Source organism: Phyllobates terribilis, unplaced genomic scaffold (genome assembly GCF_046119375.1).
Source record: "Phyllobates terribilis strain yellow unplaced genomic scaffold, ASM4611937v1 Scaffold_9__5_contigs__length_417890890, whole genome shotgun sequence".
NCBI lineage: Eukaryota > Metazoa > Chordata > Amphibia > Anura > Dendrobatidae > Phyllobates > Phyllobates terribilis.
In genome coordinates this window covers 93,495,442-93,510,490 of record NW_027362769.1, presented here as the reverse complement: position 1 = coordinate 93,510,490, position 15,049 = coordinate 93,495,442, and positions in this window count along the sequence as shown.

Genomic DNA, 15,049 nt, shown 5'->3' with positions numbered 1-15,049 from the left:
GGATGCCTTGTCTCGCAGTTTTTCTCCCATAGTCGGTGCTGAGAAAGAGGAAAACATTTTACAAGAAGGTGTTGTGATAGCTGCTTTAGACTCCGTTTTGGAAGATGAGATTCTTAAAGCTCAGGAGAATGCCCCATCTAACACTCCTCATGGGAGGTTGTTTGTGCCTGGGACCTTTAGGAGAGATTTGTTTGTTGAGTGTCACGAATCTCGGTTGGCAGGTCATCCCGGAATCTCTGAGACCAAGAGACTGGTGGGTCGCAGTTTTTGGTGGCCTGGATGGCAGAAGGAAGTCATTAAGTGGGTGCGCCAATGTACTATATGTGCTAGATCTAAGTCCTCACATACTCCTGCTGCGGGGTTGCTTTGTCCTTTGGAGGTCCCCAGTGCTCCTTGGACACATTTGGCTATGGACTTTATAACTGACCTTCCCCCTTCTGAGGGTTTTACTGTCATCTGGGTGGTCGTGGACCGTTTTAGCAAGATGTGTCACTTGGTTCCCTTCGTCAAACTGCCCTGCGCTAAAACTCTCGCTAAGGCCTTTGTCAAGGAAATTGTCAGACTTCATGGCGTTCCTACTGACATTGTTTCTGATAGGGGTCCTCAGTTCGTGGCTCGTTTTTGGCGTGCCTTTTGTGACAGGTTGGGAATTCATTTGTCGTTTTCGTCCGGATATCATCCTGAATCTAATGGCCAGACAGAAAGGAAAAACCAGGATGTTGAGCAGTTCTTGCGTTGTTTTGTGGCAGACAATCAAGAGGGGTGGTCTGAGTTTCTGCCACTTGCCGAATTTGCTCTGAACAATCATACATCTTCTTCTGCTGGTTGTTCGCCTTTTTTTTGTTGTTCTGGGAGACATCCGTCGTTTGGGTCGTTCTCCAAGTTGGGATCTGCCGTGCCTGAGGAGGAGAATTTTTCCGGTGATTTGGAAAGAGTTTGGACGGATGTGCGTGGTAATCTTCAGGAGGCCAACAGAAAATCTAAAGACTACTTTGATAGGAAACGACAGGAGGTTTTGTTCGCTGTTGGTGACATGGTTTGGTTGTCCTCTAGGAATCTGCGGTTGAGGATTCCTTCTAAGAAATTGGGTCCCAAGTTTGTAGGGCCCTTTAAGGTGCTTCAGGTTGTCAACCAATCTGCTGTTAGGTTGGAGGTTCCTACCTTCTGGAGAATTAATCCGGTCTTTCATGTCTCTCTGTTAAAAAAAGCTGTTGTGTCGGATGGTGACGCCTCTGCCTCTGTTCCTCCGGTGGTGGAGGACAGGGAATATGAAATTTCTCGCATCCTTGACTCTAGACGGTATAGAGGTAGTTTGCAGTATCTTGTGGCCTGGAAAGGTTTCGGACCCGAGGATAACTCTTGGGTGAGGTCAGATGATGTTTCCGCGTCCAGACTTATCAGAGCGTTTCACAGGAGATTTCCTGATAAGCCTGGTCCTAGGGGATCCGGAGGATCCTCTTAGAAGGGGGGGTACTGTTAGAACCTTGCTGTTAGGTTTTTTTTCCTTTGCTGGTCACATGACCTTGTTGGCCTATTTAATCCTGCTCCACCCTTCTGGCTTTGCTGGACTTCATTGTATATCTACTTTCTAGCTAGCCTGTGCTCTGTATCTAACTCTGTTAGTTTGCTTGGTCTACGGACCTCTAGGTTCTATCTATTTTGTTTGTTCGTCTGTCTGCTACTATTTCTGTTAGGAGGTGTCCCATATTCCTCCCAGTCCTTAGTACTTGTAGGGATTCCCTCCCCAAATCTATAGGTCTCCGTACAGACTAGATTAGGACTTTAGCAGGTCTGATCGCAGGATCAGGTTCCCTGTTACATCGTAGGGATTCAGCTGAGTCTTATAGTAGGGACAGATCTCCTCTCTTTCCTTAGCTTTGGTAGCAGAACATAACAATACTTTTAAAAGCAGATCCGGGTAGGTTTTGAGAAACCGCTGAACCACGAGGTTAAGCAAATGGGCCAGGCATGGTACGTGTGTGAGCTCGCCTCGCCAGGAGGTTCCGGCCATTGTCACACACGACCATGCCTGGCGGTGTCAGCCACAGATCTACCTTCTCTTTCAGAGCTGTCTACAACTCTTCAGCATTGTGCGGTTTGTCACCTAAGCATATTAGCTTCAGCACAGCCTGTTGCCACTTGGCTGAGGCAGTGCTGCAGTGCTTCTAGCTTGTGACTGATGTGGTCATTTCGGAGAAGGAGGCTGAAGAGGAGGAGGAGGATGAGGTGCAGGAGCTGTAGAATGTGGGGACAACCCTGAATGACCTAGGGCCCGCAATCCTCGGCGTCGGGAGGACGTGTTCCTTCCCAAGGTCCGACTGGGTCCCAACTTCCACTATGTCAATCCAGTGGGCTGTCAGCGAGATGTACCGTCCCTGCCCACAAGCACGTGTCTGTGGTTAGATGGACTTTCCCAGTAACTGCATTGTTGAGGGCACGGCTAATATTGTGGGACACGTGCTTGTGTAATGAGGGGACGGCACACCGGGAGAAATAGTGGCGGCTGAGGACCGAGTACCGATGGACGGCTGCCGCTATCAGTTTGCGGAAAGCTTCCATCTCCATGAGCCTAAAAGGCAACACTTTGAGCACAAGCATTCGCGAAATGTGTGAATTTAGCCTGTGGGATGTTGGCTGCATATTTGCGCTTGCGTTCCAAGGACTGGGGTAGGGAAAACTGAACGCTGCGCTGGGACAAGGACGTGCATGCTGATGGTGCTAGTTGAGAGTATGCAATGACAGGTGCAGGGCAGGAGGCATCCTCGCATGTGCCATGGACAGGGGATTGGCGTGCACGCACTACAGCGGAAGAAGCAGTGGTGCCACCCGCAGACACTGTTCCTGGACCCTGGGGTTCGTCCCACTTAGTCGGGTGCTTTGCTTCCATGTGCCTGATCATGCTGGTGGTGGTCAGGCTGCTAGTTTTGCTACCCCTGCTGATGTTGGCCTGACAGGTGGTGCAAATGGCCTTTTTGGGGTATTCTGCAGAGTCTTTAAAAAACAACCAGACTCGGGAAGACCTAACAGTTGTACTGGCAACTTCTGTCGTGTTGGTGTTACGGGGAACGGTTGTCCGCCTTCTGTCTGCGGCCACCACACTGTTGTTCTTGCCTGTTGTGGTGCTATGCCTCCCTCCTCCTGTGTGCTGCTGTCCTCGCTCTGCAGGTCACCTTGCCAGGTTGGGTCAGTGACTTCATCGTCCACCACCTCATTTTCCACTTCCGCACCCAGGTCCTCCTCCTGACTTTCTGGCAATTGTGTGTCATCATCATCCACCTCTTGTGAGAGTTTCCTACCGTCGCCTTCGTATGACCGTGGCTGCTCAAATATTTGGGCATCGCTACATGCGATCTTCTCTTTCCCCGCTTCAAGTGGACTGGGCAAGATGCCCGACACTGCAACAAAATTTAAATGCATTCCAGAAATAGCTGAATTTGGAGCGCACTTACAGTACAGACCAAAAGTTTGGACACACCTTCTCATTTAAAGATTTTTCTGTATTTTCATGACTATGAAAATTGTACATTCACACTGAAGACATCAAAACTATGAATTAACCCATGTGGAATTATGTACTTAACAAAAAAGTGTGAAACAACTGAACATATGTCTTATATTCCAGGTTCTTCAAAGTAGCCACCTTTTGATTTGATGACTGCTTTGCACACTATTGGCATTCTCTTGATGAGCTTCAAGAGGTAGTCACCGGAAATGGTTTTCACTTCACAGGTGTGCCCTGTCAGGTTTAATAAGTGGGATTTTTTGCCTTATAAATGGGTTTGGGACCATCAGTTGTGTTGTGCAGAAGTCAGGTGGATACACAGCTGATAGTCCTACTGAATAAACTATTAGCTGCTTTTTTCTTGCCATAATACAAATTCTAAGTAAAAAAAAACGAGTGGCCATCATTACTTTAAGAAATGAAGGTCAGTTAGACCGAAAAATTGGGAAAACTTTGAAAGTGTCCCCAATTGCAGTCACAAAACCCATCAAGCGCTACAAAGAGACTGGCTCACATGAGGACCGCCCCAGGAAAGGAAGACCAAGAGTCACCTCTGCTTCTGAGGATAAGTTTATCCGAGTCACCAGCCTCAGAAATCGCAGGTTAACAGCAGCTCAGATTAGAGACCAGGTCAATGCCACACAGAGTTCTAGCAGCAGACACATCTCTACAACAACTGTAAAGAGGAGACTTTGTGCAGCAGGCCTTCATGGTAAAATAGCTGCTAGGAAACCACTGCTAAGGACAGGCAACAAGCAGAAGAGACTTGTTTGGGCTAAAGAACACAAGGAATGGACATTAGACCAGTGGAAATCCGTGCTTTGGTCTGATAAGTCCAAATTTGAGATCTTTGGTTCCAACCACTGTGTCTTTGTGTGACACAGAAAAGGTGAACGGATGGACTCTACTCTCCTGGTTCCCACCGTGAAGCATGGAGGAGGAGGTGTGATGGTGTGGGGGTGCTTTGCTGGTGACACCTTTGGTGATTTATTCAAAATTGAAACCATACTGAACCAGCATGGCTACCACAGCATCTTGCAGCAGCATTCTATTCCATCCGGTTTGCGTTTAGTTGGACCATCATTTATTTTTCAACAGGACAATGACCTGAAACACACCTCCAGGCTGTGTAATGGCTATTTGACCAAGAAGGAGAGTGATGGGGTGCTACGGCCTCCACAGTCACCAGACCTGAACCCAATCGAGGTGGTTTGGGGCGAGCTGGACCGCAGAGTGAAGGCAAAAGGGACAAGAAGTGCTAAGCATCTCTGGCAACTCCTTCAAGATTGTTGGAAGACCATTTCCGGTGACTACCTCTTGAAACTTATCAAGAGAATGCCAAGAGTGTGCAAAGCAGTCATCAAAGCAAAAGGTGGCTACTTTGAATAACCTAGAATATAAGACATATTTTCAGTTGTTTCACACTTTTTTATTAAGTATATAATTCCACATGTGTTAATTTATAGTTTTGATGCCTTCAGTGTGAATGTACAATTTTCATAGTCATGAAAATACAGAAAAATCTTTAAATGAGAAGGTGTGTCCAAACTTTTGGTCTGTACTGTATATGTGATACGTGTGACGGAAAATCAGTTTTAAATAGCTGACCTGTAGGTTACTATTTTTCACAGCGACCTCGTGTCAATAACTTCACTGACACACTGCAACAAAATTTAAATGGTGGCCAATATTTTCCACGTTCACTACAAATTTCTGGATTTTTATCGCTGTAATATGGAAAGGATCTGGCTGTATTCTGCAGTGCCAACAAGCAAATGGAGCAGAAAAACGGTATTCTCTGGATTGCTTTTTAAGCAAATAATCAGGATTAAGATAAAAAAAATTATCCCTGATACCTGGAGCTATTTCTACAAATATCTGTAAGAACAGCAGCAGCAGGAACGTTCAATGGACCCTCTTGCTATATGCACTGCAGTCTGACACATGAGCTGCCTGCCTAACTCCTGCTGTCACCACTGAATAGATGCAGCTGGATTAGTCCTCAGAAGGACTGTTAGTTGAAATGGATATATTTATATATGTTGTGGAATACCTATACTAACTATAACCAAGCAGATCTCTCCCTGACTCAGCAGCACCTCTCCCTACTCTGCCTGTCTGAAGGTGAGACTGTGACGAGCATAGCGGCGCCAGGTCTTATATAGACCTCATGACGCTGTGCGGCCAGCCAATCACTTTAATGCCCCAACCAATATGGCTACGGCATTATAGTGTGTGGCAGACAATCCCTGCATGTTCATTGGCTCTATAAAGAGCGCCAAACATGCAGGGAGGGGATCCGAGCTCCCGCCCGAGCCAACTGGAAATACTGTGTGGAAACTGCAGGCTAACTCACTATCACAAGGACTTTATACGTGTGTGGCTTGGGAGGCACCCACAAAATGTAAGTGTTTTGAGCGATTTTTATGCAGACATCCATTATATATGTAGCACCCTGAGGACTCGGCTGCTACAGGGGTATTGGACCTCGACCCAGAGGTGTGGTATTCCACTCCCGGGTAAGGATGGAGTGTGGGACTGAGCTCAGTAGGCTGCATGCACTACATACATCCCATTTCCAGGGGACAGAACTACGGTACTCCCACCAAGTAAATGTGCAGGTACGACAGCGTCTGTCCCTGGCTGGAGTGGGAGGGGGGTGGAACATCCCAGTAGTGTAGGGGCAGATAGGGGGAGTACTCTGGGTAAAGCTAGGAGCTCATTGGGTGCTGGTCACCTGGGCTCACACATAGAGGGAGTATATATGGTGGGCACCATCTTAGAATAGGGTCTTTGGTCGAGTTCAGCCTGAGGAGGAGCAGAGCAGAGGAGCTCAGCCAGGAGGGCTGACAGGGAGCTGTGGCTCCGGCTGGGCCCAGCTCCAGGGCCAAGCCTGCAGTGAAGAGAGAGGAGGAAGAAAGGCCCAGAGAAGCAGAGACAGAGGGAACCCTAAGATCCCAGAATTAAGCCAAAAGGGTGAAGGGTTGGCAGAAAAGGGCACCGGATCCCAAGCTGGCAGAGGCAGAAGTAACCCTTAACCAGGAACCGGAGGTCGTGGTCAAGTTTTGCCACGACCCTCACCATATCCACCAGGAAGGCACACCACGAGTAGGGCCAGGGAAGCCAGAGAAGGTTCAACCACTAAGAGGCCCGAGGGAGCCGGACAAAGGTGGATCCCTGGTGGGGACGGCCAGGAGAAAGAGAGTGAGAGGGAAGCTCAGGACCACGCTCCGGAACTGCCTGGGGGTTAGCCGAGTCCCACACCTGGTGGACGCAGCACGGCTCGGGTGGTCACTCAAGGCCAGAGTGACTGAGGGAACATCAGTGAGTAAAAACCCTGAAACTGCATCTCACGTCCCTGCCTCTCCTTCCTGCATCATCACAACCCCCATCATCTACACCTGCTGCCCTGAGGCCATACCCCTCCCGTTGGGGGTTATACCAGCACGCTGCACATCCTTACACACGTGGCCTCAGTGGACTGTTCTGCAGCGGCGGCTTCAAAGCCGCACTCAACGGGTGGCGTAGTCGACATCCAAGTTAACATCTACTGCCATAGACTGCCACTTAGTTTGACACCCTGGGCACGGACCGGGTCACCGCCACAAGGACTACTACCCCTATCCAGATCCGGCTCCAGGTATCCCTTGAACATGGCCCAGGGGGCGCGTCATATACAGTACATCAGATCGGAAGCGCTGCGATTTAGACCTCTTTTCTGTTTGTTTCCGAATGATAAGGGTCAGGAAGTCAGGAATAAGTGGCTTCTCCTTGTGAAAGCTTATGGAGAGCCCAGCTTTCACCTGGACTGCAACCCTAGTAGCCACCAAAAGTTTGCGTCAAGGTCTATTCTCCCACTGAAGCGGGAACAAGGATTTGCATAGGGAAAAGTGGAACCAAGGCATACCACTATTAAATGGTTTATAGAAGGGAGAAGGTGGTACTGTGTATCATTGAAGACATATAGTCAAACTAGACAACCATTTGTAGAAAGTTTTGTGGTCATTGCCACTAATCAGAACAAAGGAGGGTAATGGTTGGCTGGAGTAGATACCTTTGATAAAACATAGGGGGTACTGATTCTCATTAAAGAGATCAAGCTATATGGAAACTTCTTACAGACAATGATACATAAGGCACATTTAAATTTCCCAAAGGAGCATTGTAAGGCTTAAAAGTCTCCTCACATTGGCATACCAGGGTTGGCATGTCACTCTCCTCAAGGAGAAACGTTACCTCTTGGAGCACCTGAAAGGTCGCCCCAGCGAGATTACCACAATTAAATTAACAGTGTCATTTAAGTGGTTACACCGCAGCAATCAGGTCTAGCTGTCTTATAGCTGGGCCTATTAGCTGTCCATAATAAAAGGAGAAAAAGTAAAATATACATCTGTAGTTATTAAAATTATTATATACGGAGTTATAATTTGATTCTTATTAGTATATATAATACAAATTGATCCCTAAGTTTTGTACTAGCCTAGCCAGCAGTTTGGAATGCAGATGTTTTATTACTACGGCCGCATCAACTGAAAATAATTTAGATCCCATTCGTTCCCATAAACATTCATCTTTTCCTGTGTACGACTATATACACAACTCTACAAGTCACATAAATAGTGTCCCCTTTATTGTAATGGAGAATATTTCAATGTTAATCCGTGTTTCCGATTCATTTCATAACACGCTCTATGTGGATTAAATCAGACACAACTGTCTGCTAAGTATTGTCTCCAGACTTCATATTTTGTCAGTATTATGTTCAGTCTAATGGAGTGGATGAACAAAGTACAGTATACTCCTACATCCTGTAGTCTATACCCCGCTTTCTTTGTGTCAGGTGAATCACTCATATGATTAAATAGATCATATATTAAGAATGATGTCCCCATTCTGTAAATTATAAGAATAAAAAATAGCAGCAGCCACAGAGGACTTTCATAACTCTATAAAAGATCAAGGGCACAAGCCAAGTCCATGTGTACAGGTTATAGAGGTGGCTCTTAATATTACTAATAGTGTATAATATGTGTACTACTTATTTTAATGCAAAACTCAGCTGCTGCATAAGCTCTATCTGAAGATGAAAGGGCATCTGTTAGCAGGTTTTCACTCCACAAACTATGTATATTGGCATGTAGCTCTTACAAAGACAAGTCCAGCAATACAAGTACATGGCCAGTCCATTCCCCCGCTACTGAGAAATCAGCATTTCAATTGATATGCAATTTGATAGGGTAGATCTGAAGTCTCTGTCACTCCAGCTCTATTCCCCACCAAGCACCGCCTTCTCCTGCTTGAATGACAGCTATTTTGCCTGCAGTCGCACAACATAGAGACTGTCATCAAGCAGGAGGAAGCAGGACTGGGAGAGGAATAGAGCTGGAGTGACAGAGGCTTCAGATCTATCATAGCACTTCAGCCTCAATGTTGATTTCTCATTACTGAAGGAACAGACTGGCCATGTAAAGGCTTTGCTGGACTTGTCATTGAAAGAGCTACATGCACATATCAATAGTTTGGGGGGGGGGGGTAAAATCCTGCTGACAGATTCTCTGCCCATAGAATCATAGAATGGTTGAGTTGGAGGGGACCTCCAGGATCATCTGGTCCAACTTCCTGCTCCCCTTTTTAAAATATCCACTATTTAGATAACTGAAATGAACCCCTCCTTCCCTTTTTAAAAAAATAAAAAATATCTACAGTATATATTTTATGTTCTGCAACATCTTGGCATACAACATTATACATACAAATACTGAAGAGCCTCTTTTTAGGCCTTTTCGAACATGCAAATCACAAGTGGATTTGTACACCTCTATTCTGGATGTAGATTCCAGCCCCACCGGTTGGTCTAAGGTTAAACACACACTTCATTTATGGCCACTGACATCCTAATATATAATCACCCCCTTGATGGTGAATGCCCTCAATCAAGATTCTAAACTTCAAAGTTTCTTGGTCAGTGGCCAAGTTTCACAGCAACTCTGTGGATTCAAGGAAAATGACCTATGGATGCCTATGCGGGAACAAAAGGGATAGAAAGCAAGCGCTCCAGATATAATATAGGCCTTTACACCTACATGAACTATATCCCACAAAAAGGGTAAAGGTAGTTGAGATCCAGCAATAGAACTATTCAAATTCAATACTTTATTGGATGAACGTTAAAGGGAATCTGCCAGCAAGTTTTGTAATCTAAAGACAGCGGGAGATAGAGGCTGAAACACAGAATTCAGGCATGTGTCACTTGTCAAACTGCGTGGTGTTGTTTACTAACTGTAAATGATTTATCACTTACAGATTAACATTGCTGGACTACATTAGTCTGGTAACACCCCTCCTGTGATAAGTACCTCACTGTCTATGGACTTTATACATGGAGAGCCTGGTGAGGGCGGGGCTAGCTGTGGTGTGGGCGGGGTTAGCTTTCTCAGCTCTGCTTCATTGTAAATCTAAAAGCTCTGATTGTATCAGAGCTGCTGCACCCAGTAAACTAAGTGATACATTGTTGGATACAGCTTCTCTTTACCTATATCAGGCTGCTCTCAGATGAGGTAGCAAAAAAATCTGCTGACAGATTCCCTTTAAAAAACAATAAAACACGCCATGAGGGACATGAAACACCTGATGCATTTCGGACATCCCTAGACATAGATATAATACCTATCATTAAGGACATCACTGTCCAAAACGGGTCAGAGTTTCAAATCTCCCCATGGTGTCTTTTATTGTTTTTTAACGTTGATCCAATAGAGCATTGAATTTTAATAGTTCCGGTGCTGGATCTCAACTACCAACTTATGTAGTTAGCTGTAGTACAGTAAGAAAGTCCCTAAAGCTACAGTATCCCTGGGGAGAGGGAGAATCTATGAATTCTTATATTGAATTATTCTTGAAAACTTACTGTATTTAAAGGGAATCTGTCAGCAGGTTTTTGCTAATTTGAGAGCAGCATAATATAGGGGTAGAGAGCCTGATTCCAGGGGTGTGTTACTTGCTCAGCAGATTGCTATAGTTTCAAAACAAATAAGTGTTTTATCAGCAGGAGATTATTACTAGAGGACTAGGTGTCCCGTGTAAGGCAGTCAGGCTAATCTGTATAACTCCGCACCCACCACTGATTGGCAGTTTGCTGACACTGTACAGTGTACACAGAAAACTGCCAATCAGGTGTGTGGGCGGGGTTATACACAGCTCAGCATAAATAGCACTGCTGCATCTACAGCAGAGAAAGCAGGGATTCTATCCAAACTACAGCAAGCAGCCCAGTAAGTGACACATCGCTGGAATTAGGCTCCTCCCTATATCATACTGCTCTCTCCGATTCCATAGCAAAACCCAGCTGACAGATTTCCTTTAACAATACGGCACAATAATTTAGATATTCATTAAATTAAAGAGATCTGCTAAAGTTGTTAGGACTATCAGGAGAGAAATCAGCACATATCTTAAAAAAAATCCACGATTCGTTGAATAGTAGGTCATAGTATTTAATTCTTAAAGTTTTAATCTTCCTGTCTTTCCTACTTTACAGATTAGTAGTGATTATAAATTAGATTTACATGAGAACGCTTCATATAATCGTTTTATTTTGCCAAAGACTATTGCATAACAGAAAATATTTAATCATTTTGTATCGCAACCTTGAATTTTAGCTTGGAAATTAATTTAAAATTATTTTAATGTTCATATTGTTTATAGAATTATTTAATAAATGTATTTCATATTGCATTCTTATGAAAAACACTCATGTATTTCGAGATCACAAATGTTCTAAAAACCATGAATTAATCCTGGTTAATTGCTTATCATGCTGCAATGATGTATAACTCCTCCTTATTTCTCCACCCCAGCAGCTGGAATTTACATTTAATAGTAACACAAATGTGACAATAAATGAAAAATACTCGTGTGTACATGTGGAATAACATCTGGAGGGAGGGAGGAAGTCAAAATTAAAACAGACATTTTAATCCTCAGGTTAGCATTTACGTGAGATGGAAATAAATACATGGCTTATATTGATATACTTGGGTTATGGTTGGTAATCATTAGACAAACTTCATTGTTTGAAGTCATAAAGTCGTAAAATCTGTGCAACATGATTGGAAAAATAATTTTATTTAAAAAAAAAATGTAATGAATAATGTGATTTTCTCTTGAAGTTTGCAAGTTATCCCTCTTCCTAATAGCTGGGGATCTGACTGCTGGGACCCCCACTGACCCAGAGAACAGGGCTCTGAAGAGCCTCATATATGGCTCTTCGGATCCCCGTTTTAGGTAGAGGTGGGGGTCCCTGGTGTTGAACCTCCAGGGATCAGGAAGATATCTCCATATAGATAGGGAATAACTTCCAAACTTGGTAGATACCATTTAATTCACAATAATTAGACTGACCTGGAATGTTAACAGACCGCTACTATTTCACAATGTGAAGGCTCTTAAAGGACAACAGTAAGTTAGTAACCATACTCTTCTAACATAATATCAAGTCTAATTGTGTTTTGTATCTATATCAGTCCCCCATCTGAGAATACATATAGTATAAAAACATAGACCTAGGATTTTATAAAATTCTTAAACTCACAGGATCTAGAATTTCAATAGGAATCAAAAGCTCCTAAAGGTAAACTTAGGGGATAGAAGAGTAATCAAGATCAGACCAAATGCCACAGGCAGGTAGCAGGGTACCTAGCAGATATATAGACACTGTCATTTCTACAAATTTTGGATACATCATAAGCACAGGTGTACTTAATAAAGTTTGTGTTATGTTATTAGAGACGTCTTCTTCTTTATCCACTTATGAGCTACTTCTTCCCTTCCCTTCCCCTCAGCCTTCTGAACTGACCATCCACTCTGAAAAAAAAAACAGCTCATATCCATCATGGTCAAAGCAAGATGGGCTGTCAGTACAGTGAGATGTCAGTCCATTAAACTGTATGGAGATGGAATGGAGGAGGAAGAGTAAGGAGTACTTAGGCATAGGTAAAACGAGCTGCAGCTTCAAGTAACTGTTTTACTTCACTCCATTCCTTGGTTCACGGGAACACACCTCAGAGCTGGTGTATATTTTCTTCTATGTTGCTGCGCTTATCCCTGTGTGCTACAGAGAAAGAAGAGAAGAAATACATCTCTCAGCATGTACTTTGTATAGAGGATACATCAATGCAGCTAGTCTCTCCCCAGTAGCTCAGAGAAAACAGAAAACTAGAGATACAGCCCCAGAGAGAGGCAAACTGGTGAAAAATGAGGGTTATAAGTAGTGTTGAGCATTCCGATACTGAAATATCGGGTATCGGCCGATATTCGCGGTATCGGAATTCCGATAATTAATTCCGATACTTTTACAATATCGAATACCGGAATCGGAAGTTCCCATAATGCCTGCGCTCTGCAGTGTCTCTGAAGGATGACAAGCTGGATGGCAGCGCTCAGCTGCGATCCAGCCTGTCATCAGAAAGCCATCCCAGCGTGAGAGAATTCTCCTGATTGTTTAAAAGCCGGGGGGCGGTAAAAAGCCGCCGGCTTTTAAACAATCACACAGCCCCATACTGCTTCCCCGCAGCCTCCCACCCTGATCCTCCACTCCCCTCGCCACCTCCCATCCCGATCGTAAGTTAGGACCGGGCGGGGAGCACAGCACCAAGGAGCGGGGAGCGAAGGACCCGGGCGGGGAAGCCTGCAGTGAAAAGACTTCACCGCCGGCTTTCCCGTTCTGTGCTGCGCTTTCCCGCCGGTTATTTCAAATAAGCAGCTGAGGTATCAGGTGATGCTGATCAGCTGTTCATTTGAAGTAGCCGCTGTGCCCTCAGAGGGTTCATGTGAGTTCATGCTTGACTGCATTGCATGAACTCACATGAACTTTCCCACGGCCGCACAGGTCAGCCACACCTCGCAGACCATCAGACCGGTCATGATTGGTGTGTGTGGGTGTCTGTGCGATGTCTGCGGGTGTGTGTGCAGTGTCTGTGCGATGTCTGCGGGTGTGTGCGCGGTGTCTGTGCGATGTCTGCGAGTGTGTGCGGGTGTGCGCGGTGTCTGTGCGATGTCTGCCGGTGTGTGCGGGTGTGCGCGGTGTCTGTGCGATGTCTGCGGGTGTGTGCGGTGTCTGTGTGATGTGTGTGGGTGTGTGCGGGTGTGCGCGGTGTCTGTGCGATGTCTGGGGGGTGTGTGCGTGCAGGCAGACATAGGCCGATGTAACACTACTACTCCCATCGGCCTATGTCTGTCCCCAGTCCACTCCTGCCAGCAGGATCAGCTCGATGGGAGCAGTAGTTCCCATCAGCCTGATCCTGCTTTTTAAATTGCCCTACTGTGTCCCCAATACATTTTAAATACATGTCATTGGTGGCCAGTGGTTACCTACAATAAATTAGTTCATACATTACCTGTCCCCACCGATCGCCACCTAAAATAAAGTAAAAAATAAAAAACTACACCTATACTCACCTAGACACCTAATTCCCCGAAGCCATCGATCTCCTGTAATAAAATATAAAATAATAAACCACAACCTTATCCTTACCCCTCCGTAGTAGTCCACGAGTGTCCCACGATGATCTCCAGTTTAGAGCAGCCACATAAAATGTGACCGCTCTGAACCGCTGCCGCTGCTAGAATGACGGGGCCGTAAAGCAGCCCCGTCACTGCATAAGCGGGTTCGCCGGAGTTCAGGCAGCGCTGCTCCGGTTAGCTCCTTTATGGCCCTGCTGTATCGTGAGAAATTCCCACGGTACAGCAGTGCCGTAAAGGAGGTCTCCGGAGCTGCGCTGACTGAATGCACTCCGGTGACCTCAGTCAGGGGCTCACGCTGCCGGGAGCGGACGTGTTCCCGGCAGCGTGAGCTTACAGCAGCCATGCACAGCTGTCATCATCTCCAGATGTGACAGCTGTGCATGGGAGATCAGCGCAGGAACGTGGACAGGTAACTATTTCTTTTAGTAAACTAAGAATTAAATAAAATGGTGTGTTTTATTTCAAATAAATTATTTTTTTCTGGGTGTAGTGTGTTTTTTTCTTTTTAACACTTTGTAGATTAGTAATGGGGGTGTCTTATAGACGCCCATCATTACTAACCTGGGCTTCATGGCAGCTGGCGCTGACATGAACCCCAACCCTATTACCCCCTGCCACTGCACCAGGGCAGCGTGGAAGAGCGAGGCTAAGTGCCAGAATTGGCGCATCCTATGGATGCGCCATTTCTGGGGCGGCTGACGGCTGGTGTTTCTAGCCTGGGAGGGGGCCAATATTCATGGCACCCTTCCTGGGCTATTAATATCAGCCCCCAGCTGTCTGCCTAGCCTTTGCTAGCTATTAAAATAGGGGGGACCCCACGTCTTTTTTTTGGGGGGGTCCCCCATTTTAATAGCTAGTAAAGGCTAGGTATTCAGCTGGGGGCTGATATTAGTAGTCTGGGAAGCTCCGTGGGTATTACCCCCTTCCTAGGCTTCAAACATCTGCCCCAGCCGTCGGCTTAACCTCCGCTAGAGACTAAAATTATGGGGGATCCCACGCCAATTTTTTTTTAAATAAATCCTTTAT